At 39.7% G+C, this 27,980-nt stretch overlaps 1 protein-coding gene and 1 pseudogene across 5 annotated transcripts in view; one reads left to right on the top strand and one right to left on the bottom strand.

Annotated features, from left to right (window-relative positions):
* ERC2 (ELKS/RAB6-interacting/CAST family member 2) overlaps positions 1-27,980 on the bottom strand; it is a 956,481-nt gene that overhangs the window by 280,169 nt on the left and 648,332 nt on the right. The gene's annotated exons all lie outside the window — the stretch shown is intronic.
* On the top strand, positions 20,723-23,961 carry LOC309607196 (large ribosomal subunit protein uL22m pseudogene; annotated as a pseudogene). The gene has a single exon. The product of its transcript is annotated as a large ribosomal subunit protein uL22m pseudogene (transcript).

Here is a 27,980-nt window from a genome sequence, read left to right as displayed (position 1 = left end):
GAAGAGATCATAATGAGGACAATAGATCTCTATGTGGATGAAATGGATAATACTTTGGAAATAAAAATAATAAAATTCACTGGGAAAAGGAAGATAATACCCCAAAAATCATGAAATAAATGGAATATGTTGCAAAATAATTATCTCCAAACATGGCCCTGGGTTTGGGTCCCTTAACAGAGTACTTTCATACTTTCAAGAACAGATCAATTTTTTTTTGTCTGCTTAAAGAGTTTTGGAAATACAGACTGCTTCACAATTTAATCTTCAAAGCTGCCATGGCTTAGATACATAAAAGAAGAAATTATAGGCTAATTCTACTTATGATTATGATATAAAAACCATAAGTCATAACACTTGCAAAGAAAACCCAGTAACATATTAAAAGAATAATATAAACATAGCCAAGTAAGATTTATTCAGGGAAAGTAGGATGGTTTAATATTAGGAGTTCTATAATATAACTTATCACATCATAAGTCAAGAGAGACAAATATATTCAATATATGTGATCATCCAAGTCAATGCTTCTTAATCAGTGGTACACATCAGCATCATGGGCCCGATTTTTAACATGGCAAATTATCCTGCAGCATATCTGGATCAAGTCCTGGTCTTTTTCTTTTCTTAATAAATGCTCTTTGGGAATTCTTATGTATACCTTTGAGATCCATTGATTTAGAAAAATGCTTAAGAGGCATTTGGTAAAAATTGAAAAATTCCTGATATAAAATCACAGGAAACTAAAAATAAGAGTGCACCTCTTTAATAAGGATGATCTCATCTGAATAGTGAACATAATAATGGTGAACTACTGGCCGCATTCCCATGAAAACCAGATACAAGACAAGGACACCCACTCTAGTCACTAGTATTTAGTATTGTTCCAGATATTCTAAGTAAGCAATATGACAAGGAGAGGATATTAAAACAAAGCTATCGTAAAGAGAAGCCAAATCATCATTATTTACAGGTCATACGATTATCTACTCAGAAAGCGTAAGAATCAGCTAAAAAACTACTCGAACTAATAAAATAATTCAGGAAAGTAACAAGTTAAAAAAATTCACTAAGCTCTCCTATAACTTGTACTGCCAGTTCAAAGAGACAATAAATGGTAGTATTTGTTGTGGTTGATATTGTCATAATGACATGAATATGTGATATTTTACCTGTGTGTTTTACATACATTATTTCATTTCCTACTCACAACAATTTACTTTTAGCTAGGACATGCCACAATTATATTCATTTTACAGATGTACCTTTTGCCTCAGGTCACAAATCTAGTAGGTGGTAAATCCTAGATTCAAATCCAGCCAAATCTTCCATGTTCCTGATTACAAGTTTTACGGCAAATATCTCCCCACACTGGGTTGGGAGCATCTTACCATGTTCTTTAGTTCTATGTTATGTGTCAGTAAATGATATGCCAGGAAGAGTTCATGAGAATCAAAATCTTTCCACATCACTATTTACTAAAAGTTCCTAAGTGGGGAATGGCAACAAAAGGCTTTGAAGGAAACCATCAGTGAATTCCAGGGCCTCAGCTTGCAGTATGTCACCCAAATATATTTGGACACTCAGTCATGGCTGTTGTCCTGAGCTCCTGCCGAAGACTTTGTGTAAGACCTTGAGCAAGGAAGTTTGCCTTTGCTGAGCTGAGTACTCTGTTAATATTGAAAATAATGTCGAGGTAGCCACAGCAAAGCCCAGGAAGGGATGTCCAGGGCTGGGACATTTTGCAGAGGATACCCATATTCATCACCTTGTTTCAAGTTCAGACCTGCCCTTGAGACCTCTTCCAGAGCCCTTCATGTGAGACTGAACGTAACACTTGAACTCTTGGAAGGAGAAGTACTGGGAAGAAAAAGACTAACATCCCTGACACCACAGCCCTTCCCACCAGCACTGCTCTCCAGGGTAGGTACTCAGAAAACATTCCCTGACTTCTCCAAATGATCCTAATGAAGGCCTGGGGGAAGAACCATTTGTTATCTGTGAATTTTCAAGTTCATACAATGCATTCATTTAATTTTCAAAAAACGTTTTTGTCATGCCTTGGTTGCTTGGTCCCTTTTCTTTCCTCAGAAAGTCAAAGGAGAGAAATGGCTCTTATATTAAAAAAAAAAAAAAAAAAAAGGAAGAGGCATACAAAGGATGAAGGACCATATTGGAAAAGCAGCTTATAGGTACCTTCCTTCATTCCTCGGTGCTTCCCTGTAAAACGGGAATGGTCGAGTTGTCAAAAGAAGGGACCTGGGAAGACATCTCACTGCTCCTCTCCTCTCAGGCTCCCATACAGATATCCCTGGACTATCACAGAGGGGCACCCCATATTGGTTCCCACTGTGTACTCTGATATATTCTTTTATTTTAAGGCTTTCTCACACCTCAACTGGAATTCCTTTCATTCCCACCTCTCCAGGAGAGACAGCCCACTGAGGAAGGTCTGCCGGTGTCAGGCAGACACTCTTGCTCCTATAAAAGACCACAGGTGACTTACCTAAGGGGTAATTCCAGCATTTTCCTGGGTGCCTTGGGCGCTCAGTCCCATTGTTTTTTCTGCTTATCCCCAGCTCCCCACACCCTACCCTCTTCCCTCTCCTTCCTTTTGCATTTCAGAAACAGGTACCACCATCTGGCCATTTAATCAGACCAACAGACCAGATTATCCTTGACTTCCCTCTCTTACCCACCAGGTTCACTCCATTTACTCAACCCCAAGCAGTACTTTTCTCTCCATTTCCATTGGGAAGACTGCTACCATGTCACATGTCACAACCCCAATAAGCTCCTTACTGACTGTACCACTTTTATCCATTTATTCAACAATTACTGAGTCCCTCCCATGTTCCAAGAACTATCCTAGGTTCTGGGAACATAGGAGCAAAAATAAAAAGCAAACAAAAAACCATCAGGGGAAATGGAATGGAGAATGAGAAGTACTACATTATTGTCATGAGTAGGGTGCATCAGGAAAGGCTTCCTGATGGCATAGAGGCTCTTTTGCTCCCACTCTCTCCAAGTTCCTCCCCACTCTCCATATGGCAGCCTGAACCATCTTTTCAAGATGCAAATCAGATCAAGTTACCTGTCTACTTGGAAAGATCCACTGACATTTTAAATAACGTTCATCACCCCCATTATTATTTTTTGTCACTATAAGTAAGAGGTATCAAATGAATATTTGACAAATAAATAGTACTGTATACTTGGTACTCTGCCTGTTACTGCCATTGGAAATACTGAAGGAATCTATAAAGCATACTTCTCACCTCCTGGGCTTACAATCCAATCACTGAAGCTACTATTTATTAAGCATTTACTGTGCACCAGGAGTGTTTGATGGCAAAACACAAGCAAGGCTCCATTTCACTGTTGAATTCTGTCCTCCCAGCTAGTCCACAAGCTCTCTTCCAGGCTTTTAGTCTTTCTGCAGATATTCTTACGCTGTTTTGTATACAGAGGGTACTCAATCAACATAATGAACAGAATAACGTTGTGTATGTTAATTTGATAGTATGTTTGCTGCCAAGACAGGTAAAATATCACATATTCATGTCATTATGACAATATCAACCACAACAAATACTACCATTTATTGAACAATAGATTGCTTTCTTCAAGTTTTCTCATTTAATTGGCATTCCACCCCTATGAGGTGGGACTGTTACTATCCCCATTTTACAAAAAAGTAAAGTGAGGTTCAGCAGAGAGCAAATGGCAGAGTCATAATTCACACCTTGGACTCCAAAGCCAGAAACAGCTGGTGTAGCCAGCCACAGCAGAGGTCACAAAATGTGGCCCTATCCTACAGTTGGACCCTGAGGTGTCCCACACAGAGCGGCACACTTTTCACTCACGCCATCAAATAATTCTCACCCAGTAGCGCCTACAGTGATGCAGTGAATACTCACCAAAGCATGAAATGAAGGGTTCACATACAGTTTTACAAGTATCTGCACTTCACATGAGGAAGTATGCTCAGTAGCAAGGAGTTTGGGCTTGGCAGGCCAATTGCATGGGCTCAAGTGTCAGCTTGGCCACTCCCTGGTTAAGTAACCAGTCTGGGCCTCAGTTTCCCCATGGATAAAAAGGAACAAATATTTATACTAACAATAAATATTTACCTTAGCATTGACTGTTACTTTTAAAACTATTTTATAAACAAATATTGATTTTCTCATACCAACAGTCCACTTATCACAATTAGTGCTAAACTGATTCAATCTCAAGTAATTCTCAAGTAATGAGAAATGTAGGATTTACTTTTTGAAATATTTTGTTCTTTCCCCTAGAATGACAGCCCTAAAGAAAAACTTTTCTGCTGATGCCATTTATTTATTTATTTTTAATAAATTTATTTATTTATTTATTTTTGGCTGCATTGGGTCTTCGTTGCTGCATGCGGGCTTTCTCTAGCCGCAGCGAGCGAGGGATATTCTTCGTTGCGGTGCGCGGGCTTCTCATTGCGGTGGCTTCTCTTGTTGCGGAGCACAGGCTCTACGCACACGGGCTTCAGTAGTAGTGGTTGTGGCATGCGGGCTCAGTAGTTGTGGCTCGCGGGCTCTAGAGCACAGGCTTAGTAGTTGTGGCACACGGGCTTAGTTTCTCCACGGCATGTGGGATCTTCCCGGACGAGGGCTTGAACCCGTGTCCCCTGCATTGGCAGGTGGATTCTTAACCACTGCGCCACCAGGGAAGCCCTGCTGATGCCGTTTAAAAATATGATGCTTATCTGCAAGTTAACTTCCGAGATAGACTGATAGCGTCTCTCAGTGTGCCTATCACTTAGGATTACTGAGGTTGGAGAATGCCCATCCTTGAAAACACAGGAAAAATACTCATCTGCCTTGGGTGACAAAACATCATAGCTTTGCCCCTACAGGTGATAACGTGAAGATCACCAAACACACATTCCCAAGGTGGAGTCCCCACACTGAAAGCCACAGGTGGCCGTTAAAAAGATTGGACAGTAACTAAGAAACTAGGGTTAGCTGTCGAATATCCAAAATGATATTGGCTTCCATGACATCTCTATATCTTTCACCCCTAACCACTATAGGTTACCACATTTCATGTCTTTAAATTCAAAAAACTTTTTAGAATTAATTACATGTGATTAAGATATTATCTTAAACTAGGATGCTTTTGTTCTAGAGGGGAAAAATACTTGTTATAGCAGATAAAATTCATTTTGAATAGGCTGAAAGAGACCACTGTCTTTGAGGAGTAATTTTTTCATAGGTTATGTAAAATCCTGTGTTTCTGGGCTCATGTGTGTTTTCTGTTTCTGTTCAGAGAACTCTGATTTGTCTCCCCGACTTTGTGATTTTCCCTTTAACTCCACAGAGGAATAGAATGATGGTTGAGAGGGAACTGTGATTTGAGATCTGCCACGGAGGTTCATCATTTTCCATCTTTTCAGAAAAAGAGTTTCAAGAGTTTCTATAGAGCTTGTCAAGGTTCTTCATATTGGTCACCACCTTATGTAACTGTGTAAAAAAATGCTGCCTTGATGAGGTCATAGGACCCAAACCAGTCATATCAACAACAGAGCTCTGTGAGATTTTGAAATACTTCATAGGAACTCATAAATTATGTCTGTAGGTAAAAAAGCCTTCCCTGGTCTGTTCATTGTTTGGAGTCCCTCTTCGAACATGACACCTTGGTAAGCTTTCTTCACCCTTTAAGTTTTAACATCTACTATTCCCTTTCCCTCCCACATTTTTCTAGGTTTTGTGGGTTCTACACAAATAAAGTAAGTCTGCACAAATCACAATCACACAGGTGAAGTCTTCCTTGATTTTTCAAATTGTGCTTCAATCACCATCCACAGGAAGCCAACTGGGAAACATCCCTTAGCCTCCTGGTATTTGTCAGGAGTTACTCCTTTGCATGTGGCCGGAAGTTGCTACCAAAGCTAGTTTCCATAAGTGCCAACAAAAGAAAAAGCTGTTCATTTAGGCTTTCATCATATATTACTTAACACTTAATATATGTGGATAATTCTGGATAACAAGGACATTTAAAGGAATAACCAAAGATTTTTATGACAGAAAGCATCACAGGGGAGGGAACCGTAGTACAACACTATGAGGGTTCGGAAACGGTAAAGGTTGCTTCCAGCTGCAGGAAAGACTTCTTGGAAGAGGTGTCATTTAAGCTAGGCCTTGAAAGAATGGTAGGATTGCTACACAGGAATTGAAAAAAGAACATCTGACCCAAACAGAATGACTAAAAGAACCACCGGGAAGTGAGATCGTTCAGGGTACACGTGGAGAACCTTAAAATAAATCCAGATCAGAAGACTTTCTTAATATTCCTGCTTAGCCTTTGAGTGTTTAGATGACAGAAAGGGTCTTCGGAAAATTAACCAGCACCATCCTTTGCCATCTAACCAAATCTCACTTCAAATTATTATATAAAAAAGATGCTATTAAACTTATAAAGTTTCAAGGTTTCTTCCCCCACATTTTCTCAGTTTCTTCTTTTAGCTAACCTCAATCCCTGTGCTATAATTTTGAGACTATATCTTCATCCTGTTTCCACGGGCAATAGCTGCTTTTCACGGTCTTTACATCGATTGTCTTTCCGCACTTCCCAACCCCCTAATGCCCTGCGTTCCTCAACCTCAACTCTTTCCTACTCTGTGAATCTCTCACAGCATTGAAGGGTACTCTGTCTTGTGCCAATGAAGAGGTAGTGAGAGATGCCTCCTGAGACCTGTATAGTCCACAGCTTCTCATTAATGCTGCCTAGAAGTGCCCCTGACTTTCAGCAATGCCTCTGCTTGAGGTGGGCTGTCTTGACTGGGTCTACGCAAAGCCAGATCTCTACCACCTTCTGCTCACAGAGTTTGTTTTTCTCCTGCCCCATTGAACTGAATTCAGACTGATTGTTTCTGATCACTTCTTTAACATATCAAGGACACAAGGAATTCTAATCCTTTCCTCCAAGGTGCCAGCTACTTCTGAGTGGTTTGCTTTCCAACTCAGTGGTTAAAGGGACTTTGAAATCAACCATGTGTTTAAAATATTGAACAAAGACTTAGATCTTGAAATGTGCATTTATCCTTTCACTTATTTTCTTAAATAATGAATTGACTACCACGTATGGATCCTGCCTGTACATCTGTTTTAGATGTGGGAATTTCTTTTAATTCCTTCATCATTTGAGTTAAATTCTCCATACTATGTCACATTTAGCTTGCAATATGCCAACATACAGTGGAATAATTTTCTTTTGCAAATCTGATAAAAAATGAGTCGAGTCCTGTCCTTCTGTGGAACATGTGTGAATGGTGGGATGGTGGAAGTTAGGGGGGTTCTTTAGAGAAAGCCAGAGCCTTGCTTAACCATGAATTTTGGAAGGAATTACAGAGCCCTCTACACACTGAACCCAATGTCATGAAAATTATTCAAATGCCTTCTTGGTGCCAGGGTCCATGCCCATTGAGTTCATTCCTGAGGGGCAAGAGAGTCCAGTCTCTGGTTCTTCATGCTAGAGTTTGGCCTCACGATTAATTCCGTGTGTGTGACTGTGAGTGTAGGTGTGTGCATAAGGCTCTCCTGCTGCTGCTGCTGATTATAAATAACCATATCTATAATTTTGGCATACTTACTATGAGCCAGGCACTGTGCCAGGTATTTTACATAAATGTTTAATTAAGCCTTCCCAGTAAGTCTGTTACATTGGATAAGTACTATTATTATTCCCATTTTATGGATGAATAAACTGAGGCTTAGAACGGTAAAAGTCATCTGAACCAAAATTTATCCACTCCAAAGTCTTGACCAATACCTGCCTACCATTCTGAATGTCTGTCACTAAGCCAGAGTCCGAGGGAATGTTGCTCCAAGTTTGGGCTGTGGCTGGATTGGAGGGTGAGTTGAATGAGCCCTACCCAAGGACAACAACGGCAGCATCTCCCTCAAGATGGTGAATAATGAAAAATGCCCGTGGCCTGTATCCAAAAGGAAAGATCTACTCAGCTCTTAAAAAGGTCACTCCCAGGAGAAAATATAATGCTTTGAGTCCTTGTCCTAGATACGTATGGATGCAACTTGACCTGTGGGGTCAGAGACAACTTGGTTTTAATACTAGCTCCTTTAATTACGATCTTGACCTTAGGCACGGTACTCAGTGTCCTTGAGCATCCATTTCTTCATCTGTAAAATGGAGATAAGAATAGTACATGTCTATTAATACCCAGTAGGGTTGTTATGAGACATATGTTAGATAAAGCCCAGTGCTTGCTTGCTAAAAAATAACTTCTATTTTTATTGTTGTTAGCCAAGCTCAGCCATCTCCATTCAGATACAGGGCCTGACTTGGCATCTTAATTATTTCTTACATGAATATTTCACTATTAACTTTTTATGCATTTTACCTCATATCAGAACTTTTACTCACTAATATTTCATTTTATTTTAAATGAGAAATAGGAACAAGAGAGATAAGAAACATTCCTCTCTCCAGTAAATCTACACAGACCCCAAACAGACATCTATTAATCATAAGAACTCACTGGAGAAGATTTACCAGTCCACATTGACAATACTACCCCTACAGGCTCAAAAGAGTCTCAACATCAAATATTCAAGACGAGAGCACAGCTCAAGCCCAAAGAAGGCTCATGGTAGTTTCTGAAACACAGAGGCTTTCTGATTCCTAGGACCTTTTAGTACCTATGATAAGAAAGCTATGTCTGAAAGAGACCTCTCCAACCCTGGGAGATTTTTGATGTCGACCCAGCCCCTAGTATTATTGACTATGACGCCAAGAGCACATTCATTCTTGCAATCCTTTCATTATGTGAACCACACAAAACAAGCCAGCACTTGCAGAACCTTCTATATTAAACTTCCTAGAAGAAAGGAGAAGAGAAGCTTCTTAACTAATCCCTCATAGACCCAGTTAAATCCATTTTCTTCAAATACTGTTTAGGTCAAGTCTTACTACCTCCCGTCTCTTATCTGAAAGTCAAGGAGAATGTGGCAGGGGTTAGGTCAGTTCCAGCTGGGATGAAGAGCCATCTCTGCCTTAAAAGGTCCACAATCTCCACGGACAATCTCACAGTTCCTTAAACACTGGGCAGCAGGAGACAATCCTCAAAAAGTATCTTGAGTCCAGGCCATGTGCTAGGAAAGGGCCCATGAAATCTCCTCTGTTTCTCCCCGGTATGATCATTAGCTACAGTGGGAGGACAGGAGACAATTCAAAGCAAACAAAAAGCAACACAAAGGTATTTTGATCCTTTTGTCCTGTGAATTTTTATCTTAGAGGTTATTTCCCTTAAGAATTCAGTCTCCTTCCTCATTTCTCATCTAGATATACCAAGCCCATCAAGTAGTTAGGATGATATAGAGACAGGAGCAATGGCTAAGTCCCTTTGGGCACCATATCAATTCCACAGCTGAGTAGCTGGCCAAAGGCCTTAAACATACCCTTCCTCTTCCCTGGGCCTTGGATCCCCAGATACAAACATATATAGGCTGGAGTAAATGGCCATGAAAGTTAGCTCCGTTCAGTTCTGAGGCCTGAAGTTTCCATTTTCATTTTTGTTTTGTTTTTAAATAAATTAATTTATTACAGAATAACATGCATACAGAAAACTTCACACATCATAAATGTACAACTCCATGCATTTCACAAAGTGATCATACGTGTGTATCCAGTGCCCATCCCAAGAAACAGAACATAACCAGCACTCAAAAGCCTTCTTGTGCACTCCCTCAGTCACTTCCTAACAGGGGTAATCACTGTCATGAGTTCTAACACCATAGATTTGTTGTGCTTATTTGGACTTTATGGGATCATATGTTCTTTTCTCCTTTGTACCTGGCTTCTTTCACTCAACAGTTCGGTAAGATTTATCTTTGTCATGGAGGTTACAATAGTTCATTGTCATTGCTCTAGAATATAACACTAGCCTTAGGTGTAGTATTTGTGGTTTATACTAAATGTCCCCAATTTTGTCCTGTAACTTATGACCCACCATGATTGTCCTGCAAACAGAAGTAGAAAAACAGAAGAACCCACCTGAACTGCCTAAGAGAGCCTTTGTTAACTGCATCTTGGGGCCATGGATGCTATGTTCTTTCTAAATCTACAGGAGCCTTATGCTCAGAGAAGCTGAAAACAAAGTGTCAACAGCACCAAACTTACCTGAGCAGTACATTTTGTACTTACTACTCTTCCGCAAGATTTATACATATTAGACCTGAGGCCCCTTAGGAGATTCTAAGCCAAAAAGACAACACTGACGCATAGAGAAATTATAGAGACACTGACAATAAGCCTAATATACAACTTAGTTTAAAGAAAAAACATTCAGTATAAATGAAAGAAAATAATTTATGTGTAAGGAGAAAGAAAAAGGCATTGTGCAGGGTTATGTCAGGTAAAATTGCTATCATTTTTTCAAACAATTAGTCTGAGAAGAACTCACAAGGAACACTGGAGGAGAAAGGCACAGGGTTGTAATCTGGGGATAATAAACTGGATAGAGTTAAAAAAAAATTTAGCCACATTTTTGAAAAAGGAAATAAAAACTTTCCTATTTAAGCAAATGATCAAACATAGAGGGTCATGAGGTTACTGGTGATGCAAAAAGGCAAGAGAAGTTCCAGAGCCATCATCTATATCCCTTGACAAGGCCAAGAGACCTTTTGGCATCAATATGATTTGATTTGGCAGCCAGCGTTGACACTGTTGGGACTCATCAGCCTGAAGAAAGGCTGTTCTATTGCCCAGATTTAAGGCAATGGCTTAGCTTCACGAGCTTGGATTACCGCAAAATACTCTTAACTGGGCTTCTAGTCTCCTACTGTGACTTCTTCCCTCCGTTCTCTGAACTGAAGCCTGAAGGATCTTCCCCAAATGCAAACTTAATCATGACATGCCTCCATTGAAAAGCCTTCCATGATTCTCTATTGCCCACTGGATAAAGTCCAAATTCTCTATTGTGGCTTTCAGGGCTCTTGGGATCAACCTCTGTTTACCTTGCCTTGCCCATCTCTCACCATACTCCAGCAATATGGAACTTCTTATAGTTCCCTTCACCTAGAACACTTTCCACCCCAGCGTTTGCCGGCCTAATTCTGCTCATCTTACGGGTCTCAGGGAACTGCTGGCTTCTCTGGAAAGGTTTCCTTGATGGCTTTACAGTGTCCCTGCAGCCTCCCACAGCACACTAATCACAAATTGCTGTCCGGTTCCCTGTGGCAGACGTTCTGGCCAGCACCTCACTCTCAACCCCTCAGCAATCACAACCACAGAATTTGCCAACAGAGTCCTACTGTGGAAACCTGCACCACCACCTGAAGGCTTCTTCTTAGCCTGCCCTGCACATATAGGCCAGGTGTACCAAAACCTCATGCTCCTGGGGGCATCCCGCAGCTAAGGGTGGAATAAAGATGGAGAGTGAATATCTCAACTTTCTCCTCCTCCGGATAAGTTACTTGTTCCTAAATCCTTGCCTGAAGGCCTGTTTCTGGGGAAACCCAACCTGAGACACTGGCCCATCTCCCAGCCAGACCGTGAGCTCAGCAAAGCTAAGGACTGAGGTCTCTCGTTTGTCAGTGGGCATCCGCAGTGCCTGCCACATTCCTGGCACAGAGTAGATAAATGTTTTTTGACTAAATGGGATACAACACTCAATGAACACCTATTTCATTGTTGGTTTTCTATTTAAAGGAAAGATTGAGCCTAGCAAAGGGCACAGACTCTGGAGTCAAAAGACCTGGGTTCAATTAAAAAAATGAAATCCTCCACTTCTGATGAGTGTGACCTTGGGCATGGGGGCATGGTGGGGGAAGGGGTACGACTCCTGACTCTGCTCCTCTTCTGTCCGACAGGAGTCTTTCGGGGACTCAGAGAGCTTCTTAAAACTGGGCAGAGTTACACCTATGTAAATTGTCCTTATTTTAGGCGTTTATGTAATTCTTTGTGACTAAATAGGGGGAAAGAGATTTTATCCTAGATACCATAAACACTTGTGGTGGGAAGAGGAAGTTGATGAAACTAGGGGCTGGGTAAACACTTAATTCCATTTGGAGAGTCTTTTAGAGGTTGAAATCTCTGTTTTAATAAAGATCATATTTATTAAGGAAATATGATCAAGGAAGTAAAACAGGCTTTGAAAAGTCTAGAAATAATTGCTAAATATAAATAGACATAAAAAGATATGCCTATATTCCTCTCTCTCAGACCTGTAATGCACCATATCAAATACAAACACTCTCAGTATGGTTCTTACTTTGTTTTTCTCCTTTAACAGCTTCAAAATTCCTAAACACAAATGGAGAAATGTCTGAGATTTTTTTTTTCAGATTAAGCTAAAATCAAGTGTCATCTGTGCCTTCACACTGCTGTTTTTATTTTGTGAGACATGCCAAACCCTATATTACCCCACCAGACCACGATTTTGAATATAGGACTTAATAAAAGAGTAAGAATCAACAATTAGAATATGGCCTAAAACAGTGAAATTCTTAGTTGTGGTCAATACCGAACATCCATATGGAATAAACTGAACATTTTTTGACATCTTTTAAATTTAAGGACCAGCTTTAAAAAAAAGAATCAAAATTTAGAAATAAGAGAAACCTAAACTCATTCTCCTTCCCTTCCTTTAACTGTTTTGTTTTCTGGAGAGGGGCAAAGCGAGGAGTAGTTCACAGGGAAAACTCTGATTCTTCATCATATTGATTAGCACTCTGTAAGGGTAAAAAGTATGTGAAAATTATTCCCCCCGAGTTCTCAAAGTTAGTGCTTCCAGGGCTGGGCTTTCTCTTCAGACCCTCACCCACGACTGTGTATCTTACGTATCCATGCACATGGAGGACATAAAATACATGTCAAACAAAATAAAGCAAGTTATTAAGTACAACAAAACCCTAAATCTTGGTGGAAGTCAACAGATAAACAGACTATAACAGTAGAATAGTCTAAATACACAATGCATAATTCATGGCTAACCCAAGGCTGGGCTTGGGCAATATTTCACTGACTCCCCTTGCAGTCTTTGAGGTTAAGACTGGGCAAATTGCACTGCCTTTGCTAACTCAGCAAAACTCTGGACAATCAAAAAAGAAAATCCCATCTCTTCCAATAAGGGGAGCAGGCAAGAAGGCAGAGGGTGGAGAGGGTGTTGTTTAGTTCTTGAAGCTAGACATTGAAAAGTTGCTGTGTACTAAGCTATCCACTATCTTTTTAATAGATAATTTTATTGTGGACAAATGTTTATGTCTTCTTTAGGCTACTGTGCTCCTAAAATGAAGAGAGCTGACCAACCTCTTTCCCCACACTCCATCACCCGCCCCTGTGCTCAGTTCACAGTAGGCATCCAATAAACATTTGCTGAAGAAACTTCCTTTGATTTCCATTTGTTGTCCACTGGATGCAGCAATGAAGTGCACCCGTGAATATACAATGCCCAATAACAACAATAATGGAAACCTGGATAAAATTCAACATCTTCATGCAAATTGGAATCTTAGACAATTTCTCACATTTATCATTTCCCAAAATATAGGATGAGCTAACAAATGAGTGTATATGATTTTTCCCAAAGCTGACAAGGCAAAACCAAGTCCTTGGCAGCTCTCCACTGGCCACAAATGAGGCTCTGTACTGCTAAGGACCACCAAGTCTTCCAGAGGCTAGAAAGCTGAATGGGTTGTGGGATACCATGTAGAGGGCAGTGTCATTTTGGCAATTAAGAAATAAGAGAGGAAAGGCAAATGTCAAGTCATCACCAGCAAAAGTTCATGTCTTACTGGTACATGGGCAAACCATGCTTGGTAGTGCTACAAGTCTGAGCCTTGGGCAGTAAATGGATATGTCCACATAATAATAGAATTTAAAAGAATGCTGTGGGGCTTCCCTGGTGGCGCAGTGGCTAAGAATCTGCCTGCCAATGCAGGGAACACGGGTTCGAGCCCTGGTCTGGGAAGATCCCACATGCCGCGGAGCGACTAAGCCCGTGAGTCACAGCTACTGAGCCTGCGCGTCTGGAGCCTGTGCTCCGCAACGGGAGAGGCCGCGATGGTGAGAGGCCCGCGCACCGCGATGAAGAGTGGCCCCTGCTCGCCACAACTGGAGAAAGCCCTCGCACAGAAACGAAGACCCAACACAGCCAAAAATAAATTAAAAAAAAAAAAAAAAGAATGCTGTGAACACAAAAAGGTGAGAACTACCCGATTAGCCTTTCTAAGCTAATGGATTTAACCAATCTTTAACATCTTCATTTGAGTACCTTTCAGTTGATTGTTTGCTAATGAAAAACCCAGGTGAACAGTCCAATTACAGAATGTCTGTGTCTTAGAGTGTCTATAGGACTGTTTTTGCCTAAGAGTGAGCAGAAAAGATACTGGGCCTGCTAAGTTTTTTTCCAGTGCCATGAAGAAGGTTTCCTTCACTGTTTAAACGTATAAAGGGGCAGTAGGAGGCCAAAAAAATGTGTTTTGATTGTTATACAAGTCATGTTAGTTTGACATATTGATTATATAAATATAATGATAACAAAATAATATTGTTAATAAAAAATTAAAATTAAAAACAAGTAGAAAAGCCTAGACAAAGCAGAAATAATTTATACTGAATCTGATGAAAGGGTTGACACTATTCTTCCTGTGAATAACCATATAATTTAGGGCCTCTGTCTGCACTTAGCCAAATTACTGAAAACCTTACTACATCATTAATGAATAAAGAGAAAGGCAGACTAACAGAAGAACTTGAGTGCTAGCTCTGAACTTTCAAAACATTTAGAAGATGGTGGTGACTGGAAATGTTTTAATACGTGATATGCCCAAGCAAAAATCCATGGGAAAATGCCTAGGTATAGGAATAATGCCAGATCTCTGCAACATAGGCAAACAAATTAGAATTTCTCTCTGGACCTTTAAAATATGTACTGAAAGCAAAACCATGTACCTTTCACAATATGGAAATAAAAAACAGTACTCTCACAAAATGTGCCTTCTCTACGTTGCACTTAATGTTATGGTACCAGCTTTTACTGGGGGTTGTTGCAGGAGACAGCTCTATGAAAACCACATCTGCATTTGCTGGAAAGGGCTGTTGAGGGCATTATCCATTATGTGGTTCAATATTCCTATAGAAAATCACACACAAGAAACTGTTTTTAATATCTGGTGCCAGGAAAATCTCTATCTCCAGGAACTGGTCCATTTCCTCCTTTCTAATAACAAAAATGGTACAATTTATCCTGTTTCCCTTTTTGCCCTGCCTGCCAGGGAGTTCAGGGCCAAACTTGATGACCAATCATAGTAATCAGAATGGACTTTGTGGTTAGCAGAGTTACTTCCTCCAGGTTTTCAAGGCTTTCATTTTCAATTTTTATTTTTTGTTAATCATGGTGTGTGTGTGTGTGTGTGTGTGTGCATATATATGTGTGTGTGTGTGTGTGTGTGTGTATGCACACACTTGAAGACATGGGCTTTATTGTAACTTCAATTCCTATTTGGAAAATGATGAATTATGTTTACTGCATAAAAGTAAAAGATCCAGGAAGATGTAAAAATATGCTTTTTCTTAGTACAGATAGTTTTCACACACATATATGTGAGCATAAGTATCTTGTCTTTCTCTTTGGGAACAACCATTTCTACATAAGTTAAGTGCTAGTCAGTGTCACACCCAGACAAGTTTTATTCTGTTTATGGATTATTTCTTTGACAAAGTAATATATTCTTATTTACAGTTGATGCCTTTCAGAGAATTAACACATAATTCTGCAAAACTGTGTTAAACTCACGGTTATCAATGAAGTCCTTAAAGCTGGCTCTCATGGTTTGGCTGAACTCACAGAATCACTGCATAGAATTCATTTATGTTACGTATACCAAATGTTTGAAATGGACCATCATGTCATTTTCACTTTGCTTCAATGTTTTCTTTTTTCTTAAGCAATACATATGAAATTAATGGTTGATTTGTTTCAAATGGTCTATTTTCCTGCCCTGAGTCTGTTCTATTAGCCAGCTTACATTTAAACATATTTTAGTCATATAGGTTTTTCCACTGACTAATAAGCAAAATACAGCTTTACAAAATCCCAAGAAAAGTACATTAACTTTCTTTCAAATTGTTGTTTTAAAAAAGTGTTCCACATTGAATTCCCAAGCTTGGGACAGACCGGAAAGATCCCATGAGTTTTTAAACCATATTCATTTCCCTGAGCATGGGGGCTCTGCCTCCTGGATGGTACAATGCATTCAGTCCTCCTGTCAGTTAGAATTTAGGAAGTCATTTCTCTTTAATGGTTGCCAGACCTCCTGGATAAGCTGGGGCACTTTGCTTTGCCCTGGATCTCCACTGAGAATGGAACCTTCCTACTTACTTTCCCTTTCACCACCATGAGAACACTGGGATCCTGCTGGCATAAAACTGTTTTGACCCCTGAATCATAAAGCTGTACCTTAACAGTGAGATTGTTTGCAATTAAGTAACTGATCCTTTTCCTATTTAACTTGAGTCAGTTCATTTGATACTAACACCAGGCTTCTGTAAGCCCACCTCTCCACCCCCACCTCTTACTCCCTTGACAGGTCTCCAAGAGTATCTGGATAACTTTGTTCTTCAACTCTGCACATAACAAGAAACCAAGAGGCCACAGAGGAACTGGAGATCAGCACAGGGTCTGGAATCAGACAGACCCACCTCAGATTGAATCTGGGGTCTGACACTTACTAGCTAGACGACTTTGGGTAAGTTACTTACTTTGGTGGAATCTAAGTCTCTTTATCTGTAAAAGGTGGATACTAGTAACAGTACCTGCCTCACAGGATTGCTTCATTCATTTAGCAAACAATTACCCAGAATACCTACTATTTGCCAGGAACTGTGCTGGGCTCTAGATACACAGTCAGAATATAGATGGATCCTGCCATCAAGGAAAACACATAGTTACAATTTCTGTCAGTGCTCTAAAACAAAATGACAGAACTCTTTGGCAAGTATCAATGAGAAGTGGGGGGAAATGGCTTTACAGAGGGAAATCAAGGAAATCCTCTTGAGCAGGAAGCATTTAGGTTATGATCTGAAGCTATAATGGAGGAAGCAGACATAGGGCATGTGGAAGGGCATTCCAGGAAGGGGAACTGCATGTGTAAAAGCCCTAAGCAGGCAAAGCCTGGCTTTTTTGAGAAAGAAAGTGGACCACTGTGTCCTTTGTGGACTGTGTAAGAAGGCAGAACCTTCGAAACAAGGTTGGTGAATATCAGTGAAGATTCAATATGCAAAAAAAACCAAAAAACCCACGATCCAGAGCTTAGAATAGATCAGGTGTCAGTAAACTACAGCTCATGGGCCCACTGCCTATTTCTGTAATCAAAGTTCCAATGGAACACAGCCACATTCATTTGTTTATGTATTTCTATGGCTGCTTTCACACTACAACAGCAGAACTGAGTAGCTGCAACAGACCTGAAAGTCTAAAATATTTACTATCTGGTCCTTTAAGAAAAAGGTTGCCAACTCTGAGACAGAGTAATCCTCAATAAATGTTTAAATATAACAACAACAATAGAGTAAGCCCAGACTGTATGATTCCACTATATGACATTCTGGAAAAGGAAAAACTATGAAGACAGTGAAAAGATCAGTGGTTGCCAAGGGTTAGGGAGAGCTAGGAATGAACAGGCGGAGCACACAGGATTTTAGGACAGTGAAACTACTCAGTATGATACTCTAATGGTGGATATATGTCATTATAAATTTGTCCAAGCCCAAAGTGTGTACAATACCAAGAATGGACCCTAAGGTAAACTATGGACTCTGGGTGATCATGATGTGTCAATGTAAGTTCATCAGTTGTAGCAAACGTACAACTCTGGTGGGAGGTGTTGATAATGGAGGAGGCTATGCATGTGTGAGGGCAGGGAGTATATGGAAATTTTCTGTACTTTTCACTCAATTTGGCTGTAAACCTAAAACTGCTCTAAAAAGAAAAGCCTATTTTTTTAAAGTAATATGATCTTCAGAAGCAGCACTTAATTGCTACAAAAAAGTGGGGGGAGGGGGAGGTAATTTTCTCTGTAATTCAGGCCCCAAACCTACTTTTTCTTGGATTCCACATAAAATACAGCAACTCAAATAAAGTCTCCTCTGAATATCAAGATGTGAATAAATGTAATATTTAAGTAAAAAAAAAAGAAAAAAAGGTAAACCATCTTGCATATCCTTGGTAATCTGTAATGGGATTTCACTTGAAAATCTTCGGGAGATGGGTTAAAATGAAAATCCTGGAAAACCTACAATGCAGCAATATTGTAAAATTAAGATTGACAGACAAAATATTTAAAGATTTTTTAGAAATTATTTCTATTAATAGTGTGTGCACATTGGGCATATGAAATAAGAAACTTCTGCTTCCAGCATCATGGCTGACTATGATGCTATGAAGGGCCCTTTCAAAACATAATTTTTATTGCATTGTTGGGCTCATGGGAAGTAAGGAAAACCTCTAAAGGACTAAAATAAACAAACAAAACTCCAAAACTGAGCTGAAACCAGAATAGTGTGCTGAAAGCCCACATAAATAGCCGGGGTTGCTCTGAGAGCAAACAGCAAGGTCACTTGTACAACTGAGAGACTAATCCAGTGGCAAGTTGGAGGGGCTTAACCTGAAAGCCCTGATTAAACCAGGATTATTAAAAGAACTAAGTGGTCCTAGACTAGTAGCAGTCCTTGCTCCCAGAACAGGCAAAAACAAATTTTCTCTGGAGAAAAGAATCTCTATTTTAGTCACTTATGGCTCCCACTAACATTTGCCATTTATAAATCCACAAAGTTTACCAAGTATATAAGGAAACTAATCATCAATGAGGGAAAGACAGTAGAATTACCTGAGAATAAGTGTGAATTTAGATATACATACATAATGGCTTCAGATATTGTAATGATTAACTATAGACTATAAAATAGCTGTTTATAAAATGCTTAAAGAAATAAATAAAAGAATTAAATAAAAAGAGCATGCAAAAAGAGACTAGGAAGATTTGGAAAATCCAAACTAAACTCTGGACTTTGGAGGACAAAAAAATATAATTGTTAATCTAAAAAACTCAATGATGAACTAGTTTGCAAGGCAGAAATAGAGACACATATGTAGAGAATAAACGTATGGCCACCAAGAGGGGAAAGCGGGGTACAGGAGGGGTGGGATGAACTGGGAGATTGGGATTGACATATATATACTAATATGTGTAAAATAGATAACTAATAAGAACCTGCTGTATAAAAAATAAATTAAATTAAATTAAAAAAAAACACTCAATGATATGCTGAGAAACAACAACAACAAAAACAAAAAACAAAAAAAACTCAATGAATGGGTTTAGTCACAGATTAGAGAGTACTGAAGAGAGAATGGGTGAACTGGAAGGAATAAATAGAGAAATAACCCAGAATACAGCTCAGAGAGACTAGAAGAGGGAAAGTGAGTATGGGATGTTAAGCAATATGGAGGACAGACACACATGTAATTGCAGTTCCATAAAGAGAGACACAAATGGTAGGTGATATTTGAAGAGAGAACAGCTGAGAACTATACAGAATTGGTGAAAGATATGAATTCATACATATAGGAAGCAGAATAAATAAAATAAAATTTACATCCGTATATTATAGTAAGAATAAAAACAATCACAGAGGAAAGCTAGTCACTTATAATTAGCCAGATAGCACACGTTTCCACAGCAACAGCAGAACCTTGAAGTTAGTGAAATAATATATGGCTGAGAGAAAACAACTTTCTACCTGAAACCAGTTGATTCAAGAATGAGGGTGAAATAAAAACATTTTCAGAGAAACAAAAATTGAAGAGTTTATCACCAACAGATCTACACCAAAAGAACTTCTAAAAGTATAAAGAATTATAAGCCAAGGGGGGGGGAAACCTTCAAGATGGCGGAGGAGTAAAACATGGAGATCGCCTTCCTCCCTACAAATACATCAGAAATCCATCTACACGTGGAACAACTCTTACAGAACACCTACTGAATGCTGGCAGAAGACCTCAGACTTCCCAAAAGGCAAGAAACTCCCCACGTAACTGGGTAGGGCAAAAGAAAAAAGGAAAAACAGAGACAAAAGAATAGGGATGGGACCTGCACCTCTGGGAGGGAGCTGTGAAGGAGGAAAAGTTTCCACACACTAGGAAGCCCCTTCACTGGCGGAGACGGGGGGTGGTGGGGGGAAGCTTCGGAGCCACGGAGGAGAGCGCAGCAACAGGGGTGCGGAGGGTAAAGCGGAGCGATTCCTGCACAGAGGATCGGTGCCAACCAGCACTCACCAGCCTGAGAGGCTTGTCTGCTCACCCGCTGGGGCGGGTGGGGGGTGGGAGCTGAGGCTCCGGCTGCGGAGGTCAGATCCCAGGGAGAGGGCTGGGGTTGGCTGCGTGAACACAGCCTTAAGGGGGCCAGTGCACCACAGCTAGCCGGGAGGGAGTCCGGGAAAAAGTCTGCAACCGCCTAAGAGGCAAAAGACCATTGTTTCCGGGTCCGCAAGGGGAGGGGATTCAGAGAACCGCCTAAACGAGCTCCAGAGACGGGCATGAGCTGCGGCTATCAGCGTGGACACCAGAGATGGGCATGAAACGCTAAGGCTGCTGCTGCAGCCACCAAGAAGCCTGTGTGCAAGCACAGGTCACTATCCACACCTCCCCTCCCGGAAGCCTGTGCAGCCCGCCATTGCCAGGGTCCCATGATCCATGGACAACTTCCCCATAAGAACAGACAGTGTGCCTCAGGCTGTTGCAACATCATGCTGGCCTCTGCTGCCGCAGGCTCGCCCCACATTCCGTACCCCTCCCTCTCTCCGGCCTGAGTGAGCCAGAGCCCCCTAATCAGCTGCTACTTTAACCCTGTCCTGAGGGAATAGCAGACACCCTCAGGCGACCTACACGCAGAGGCGGGGCCAAATCCAAAGCTGAACCCCGGGAGCTGTGAGAACAAAGAAGAGAAAGGGAGATCTCTCCCAGCACCCTCAGGAGCAGAGGATTAAATCTTCACAATCAACTTGATATGCCCTGCATCTCTGGAATACCTGAATAGACCACGAATCATCCCAAAATTGAGGCGGTGGATTTTGGGAGCAACTGTAGACTGGGGGCTAGCTTTCTGCATCTAATGTGTTTCCGGTTTTATGTTTATCTTAGTTTAGTATTTAGAGTTTATTATCATTGGTAGATTTGTTTATTGATTTGGTGGCTCTTCTTTTTTTTTTCCTTTTTATATATAGATATATATATTTTTTTCCATTTTCTCTTTTTGTGAGTGTGTATGTGTATGCTTCTTCGTGTGATTTTGTCTGTATAGCTTTGTTTTTACCACTTGCCTCAGGGTTCTGTCTGTCCGTTTTTGTTTTTTTTCTTTTTAGTATACTTTTTAGCACTTGCTACCATTGGTGGGTTTGTTTTTTGATTTGGTTGCTCTCTTCTTTCTTTCTTTTTTTTTTCTTTTTCTTTTTTTAATTACTTTTTAATTTTTTTATTTTTATTTTTAATAATCTTTTATTTTAATAACTTTATTTTATTTTATGTTTCTTTCTTTCTTTTTTTATCCCTTATCTTCTGAGCTGTGTGGCTGACAGGGACTTGGTGCTCTGGCCAGGTGTCAGGCCTGTGTCTCTGAGGTGGGAGTGACAAGTTCAGGGCATTGGTCCACCAGAGACCTTCCTGGCTCCATGTAATATCAAATGGCGAAAGCTCTCTCAGAGATCTCCATCTCAACACTAAGACCCAGTTCCACTCAACAATCAGCAAACTACAGTGCTGGACATCCTATGCCAAACAACTAGCAAGACAGGAACACAACCCCACCCATTAGCAGAGAGGCTGCTGAAAATCATAATAAGGTCACAGACACCCCAAAACACACCACCGGACAGGGTCCTGCCCACCAGAAGGACAAGATCCAGCCTCATCCACCAGAACACAGGCACCAGTTCCCTCCACCAGGAAGCCTACACAACCCACTGAACTAACCTTAGCCACTGGGGGCAGACACCAAAAACAATGGGAACTACGAACCTGCAGCCTGCAAAAAGGAGATCCCAAACACAGTAAGTTAAGCAAAATGAGAAGACAGAGAAACACACAGCAGATGAAAAAGCAAGGTAAAAACCCACCAGACCAAACAAATGAAGAGGAAATAGGCAGTCTACCTGAAAAAGAATTCAGAGTAATGATAGTAAAGATGATCCAAAATCTTGGAAACAGAATGGAGAAAATACAAGAAACGTTTAACAAGGACCTACAAGAACTAAAGAGCAAAAAAACAATGATGAACAACACAATAAATGAAATTAAAAATTCTCTAGAAGGAATCAATAGCAGAATAACTGAGGCAGAAGAACAGATAAGTGACCTGGAAGATAAAATAGTGGAAATAACTACTGCAGAGAAGAATAAAGAAAAAAGAATGAGAAGAATTGAGGACAGTCTTAGAGACCTCTGGGACAACATTAAATGCACCAACATTTGAATTATAGGGGTCCCAGAAGAAGAAGAGAAAAAGAAAGGGACTGAGAAAATATTTGAAGAGATTATAGTTGAAAACTTCCCTTATATGGGAAAGGAAATAGTCAGTCAAGTCCAGGAAGTGCAGAGAGTCCCATACAGGTTAAATCCAAGGAGAAGCATGCCAAGACACATATTAATCAAACTATCAAAAATTAAATACAAAGAAAAAATATTAAAAGCAGCAAGGGAAAAACAACAAATAACATACAAGGCAATCCCCATAAGGTTAACAGCTGATCTTTCAGCAGAAACGCTGCAAGCCAGAAGGGAGTGACAGGACATACTTAAAGTGATGACAGGGAAAAACCTACAACCAAGATTACTCTACCCAGCAAGGATCTCATTCAGATTTGACGGAGAAATTAAAACCTTTACAGACAAGCAAAAGCTAAGAGAATTTAGCACCACCAAACCAGCTTTACAACAAATGCTAAAGGAACTTCTCTAGGCAGAAAATACAAGAGAAGGAAAAGACCTACAATAACAAACCCAAAACAATTAAGAAAATGTTAATAGGAATACACATATCGATAACTACCTTAAATGTAAATGGATTAAATACTCCAACCAAAAGACACAGACTGGTTGAATGGATACAAAAACAAGACCTGTATGTATGCTCTCTAAAAGAGACACACTTCAGACCTAGGGATGCATACAGACTGAAAGTGAGGGGATGGAAAAAGATATTCCATGCAAATGGAAATCAAAAGAAAGCTGGAGTAGCAATTCTCATATCAGACAAAATAGACTTTAAGATAAAGACTATTATAAGGGACAAAGAAGGACACTATGCTCAGAGGCTTCTGAAGAGAGAGGGAGAAAGATGGCGGTGGCAATACTGGATCATATGGGTGCGTTATGGATGCAGAATCTGAGAGGGAAGCTGGCCTTGGGGAAATCTACTATTCTCAAAGACAAAGTACAGCAAAGACAAGATGTGGTATTTGGCAAAATTGATACAAGGAATGTCCACTGACCAGGCTCTGGCTCAGCTGAATTCAGTGACACAAAAGGGGCCCAGATAATTAAAGAGGTTCTCTTAGAAGCACAAGATATGTCAGTGAGAGACCACAGTGTGGAATTCAGATCCAATTTATATATAGCTGAGTCCACCTCAGGGCGAGGCCAGTACCTGAAATGCATCCAGCACCACGGCAGAGGTTGCTTTGGGATTATGGAGAAGGTTTTTTGCCATTATTTTGTGAAGTTTGTGGAAGGCCCTCCACCTCCAACTGAGGCACCAAAGACAGCAGTCGCCCACGCCAAAGAGTATATCCAGGAGCTTCGCAACTGGACCATCATTCACACTCTATGATGGGGGTATTAAGACTCCACAGTGTATATATTTTACCATTTATTTCCTAAAACCAACAAAAATTAAAGACAGATGCTTTTTATGATTTCTCATTGAATTACTGAAATATGAAGTACAACTGCTAGTTTTACATGAATATTTATAAAGCTCTGTCCACCTCTCTTGAGCCTCTGGGTATATTTTACGTATTTGCAACTAGGAAGGAGAAATCAGCTTTAAACGTAGTGACACACTATATAATTCAGAAGGCTTTTTTGAGTGCTGTTTGAAAGGAATGTTAGCTTTCTAGCTTGTGCCCTGCTGGTGGTAGTTTTGATACTGGACTTGAGTAGAAAGTTATAGGATAAGAAAGCTTGTCCTTATTATTTCACTTGATTTCTCTCCTGGAACTGGGGGAGGGGGTGGTAGAGGGGAGCATCCCTGCACATTGTTTCAGTGCAGTATTTTAGGGCATTCTGTAGTTCAGTTTTTCCTTTCACTGTTGGCATGGGCCAGTGGACGACGGATTATATTTTCCTTTACTGTTTTAGCAGTAACGTGAAACTACAGGAGTTTATTAGATATATTAATCTAAAACTCCAAAAACCATTTCACTTAGACTGTTCTATTTTGCTTAAATAATGACTATTTTTATGTCTCCTACCAACAATGTTTACTATTGCTTGGCTGTCTAGTTTAGGATTGATTCATTTTTCAGAGTGAATTCAATTACGGAGAGAGGAACTGAACCAGTCTCAGCCTTGCACTCTAAAATAATTGATATGTTTAGGACATTCCACCTGAAAGCGGAAGAATACACTTTCTTCTCAAGTGCACACGGAATGTTCTCCAGAATAGACCACATCTTGGGTCACAAATCAAGCCTTGGAAAATTTAAGAAAACTGAAATCATATCAAGCATCTTTTCCGACCACAACACCATGAGATTAGAAATGAGTTACAAGACAAAAACAGTAAAAAACAGGAATACATGGAGGTTAAACAGTGCGCTGCTAAATAACCAAGAGATCACTGAAGAAATCAAAGAGGAAATCAAAAAATACCTAGAGACAAATGACAACAAAAACACAACAATCCAAAACCTATGGGACACAGCAAAAGCAGTTCTAAGAGGGAAGTTCATAGCAATTCAAGCTCACCTCAAAAAACAAGAAAAATCTCAAATAAACAATGTAACCTTACACCTAAAGCAATTAGAAAAAGAAGAACAAAGAAAACCCAAAGTTAGTAGAAGGAAAGAAATCATAAAGATCAGAGCAGAAATAAATGAAATAGAAACAAAGAAAGCAATACCAAAGATCAATAAAACTAAAAGCTGGTTCTTTGAGAAGATAAACAAAATCGATAAACCTTTGGCCAGATTCATCAAGAAAAAAAAGGGAAAGGATGCAAATCAGTAGAATTAGAAATGAAAAAGAAGAAGTTACAACAGACACCGCAGAAATACAAAGCATCCTAAGAGACTACTACAAGCAACTCTATACCAATAAAATGAACAACCTGGAAGAAATGGACAAATCTTTGGAAAAGTACAACCTTCCAAGATTGAACCAGGAAGAATTAGAAAATATAAACAGACCAATCACAGGTAATGAAATTGAAACTGCAATTAAAAATCTTCCAACAAACAAAAGTCCAGGACCAGATGGCTTCACAGGCGAATTCTATCAAACATTTAGAGAAGAGCTAACACCTATCCTTCTCAAACTCTTCCAAAATATAGCAGAAGGAGGAATACTCCCAAACTCATTCTACGAGGCCACCATCACCCTGATAACCAAACCAGACAAAGATGTCACAAAGAAAACTACATGCCAATATCAATGATGAACATAGATGCAAAAATCGTCAACAAAATAATAGCATACAGAATCCAACAGAACATTAAAAGGATCATACACCATGATCAAGTCGGGTTTATCCCAGGGATGCAAGGATTCTTCAGTATACGCAAATCAGTCAATGTGATAAACCATATTAACACATTGAAGGAGAAAAACCATATGATCATCTCAATAGATGCAGAAAAAGCTTCTGACAAAATTCAACATCCATTTATGGTAAAAAACTCCCCAGAAAGTAGGCACAGAGCAAACTTCCCTCAACAAAATAAAGGCCATATATGACAAACCCAAAGCTAACATCGTTCTCAATGGTGAAAAACTGAAACTATTTCCTCTAAGATCAGGAACAAGACAAGGTTGTCCACTCTCACCACTACTATTCAACATAGTTTTGGAAGTTTTAGCCACAGCAGTCAGAGAAGAAAAGGAAATAAAAGGAATCCAAATTGGAAACGAAGAAGTAAAGCTGTCACTGTTTTCAGATGACATGATACTATACACAGAGAATCCTAAAGATGCTACCAGAAAACTACTAGAACTAATCAATGAATTTGGTAAAGTAGCAGGATACAAAATTAATGCACAGAAATCTCTTGCATTCCTATACGCTAATGATGAAAAATCTGAAAGAAAAATTAAGGAAACACTCCCATTTACCATTGCAACAAAAAGAATAAAATACCTAGGAATAAACCTGCTTAAGGATGCGAAAGACCTGTATGCAGAAAACTATAAGACACTGATGAAAGAAATTAAAGATGACAGAAAGAGATGGAGAGATATACCATGTTCTTGGATTGGAAGAATCAATATTGTGAAAATGACTATACTACCCAAAGCAATCTACAGATTCAGTGCAATCCCTGTCAAACTACCAATGGCATTTTTCACAGAACTAGAACAAAAAATTTCACAATATATATGGAAACACAGAAGACCCTGAATAGCCAAAGCAATCTTGAGAAAGAAAAACAGAGCTGGAGGAATTAGACTCCCAGACTTCAGACTATACTACAAAGTAATCAAGACAGTGTGGTACTGGCACAAAAACAGAAATATAGATCAATGGGAAAGGACAGGAAGCCCAGAGATAAACCCATGCACCTATGGTCACCTTATTTTTGATAAAGAAGGCAAGAATACACAATGGAAAAAAGACAGCCTCTTCAATAAGTGGTGCTGGGAAAACTGGACAGCTACATATAAAAGAATGAAATTAGAACACTCCCTAACACCATGCACAAAAATAAACTCAAAATGGATTAAAGACCTAAATGTAAGAACAGACACTATAAAACTCTTAGAGCAAAACATAGGCAGAACACTCTATGACATACATCACAGCAAAATCCTTTTTGACCCACCTCCTAGAGAAATGGAAATAAAAACAAAAATAAACAAATGGGACCTAATGACACTTAAAAGCTTTTGCAAAGCAAAGGAAACTACAAACAAGACGAAAAGGCAACCTTCAGAATGGGAGAAAATATTTGCAAACGAATCAATGGACAAAGGATTAATCTCCAAAATATATAAACAGCTCATGCAGCTCAATATTAAAAAAACAAACAACCCAATCCAAAAATGGGCAGAAGACCTAGATGGACATTTCTCCAAAGAAGACATAGATTGCCAACAAACACATGAAAGGATGCTCAGCATCACTAATCATTAGAGAAATGCAAATCAAAACTACAATGAGGTATCACCTCACACCAGTTAGAATGGGTATCATTAGAAAATCTACAAACAACAAATGCTGGAGAGGGTGTGGAGAAAGGGAACCCTCTTGCACTGTTGGTAGGAATGTAAATTGATACAGCCACTATGGAGAACAGTATGGAGGTTCCTTTAAAAACTAAAAATAGAACGACCATACGGCCCAGCAATCCCACTACTGGACATATATCCTGAGAAAACCATAACTCAAAAAGAGTCATGTACCACAATGTTCACTGCGGCTCTATTTACAATAGACAGGACATGGAAGCAACCTAAGTGTCCATCGACAGATGAATGGATAAAGAAGATGTGGCACATATATACAATGGAATATTACTCAGCCATAAAAAGAAACGAAATTGAGTTATTTGTAGTGAGGTGGATGGACCTAGAGACTGTCATACAGACTGAAGTAAGTCAGAAAGAGAAAAACAAATACCGTATGCGAACACATACATATGGAATCTAAAAAAAAAAAAAAAAATGGTTCTGGTGAACCTAGGGGCGGGACAGGAATAAATATGCAGATGTAGAGAAT

Source organism: Balaenoptera borealis, assembly GCF_965194805.1.
Source record: "Balaenoptera borealis genome assembly, chromosome: 12".
Lineage (NCBI taxonomy): Eukaryota > Metazoa > Chordata > Mammalia > Artiodactyla > Balaenopteridae > Balaenoptera > Balaenoptera borealis.
The sequence above is the reverse complement of the archived record's forward strand: the minus strand, read 5'-3'. Positions and strand labels throughout refer to the sequence as shown.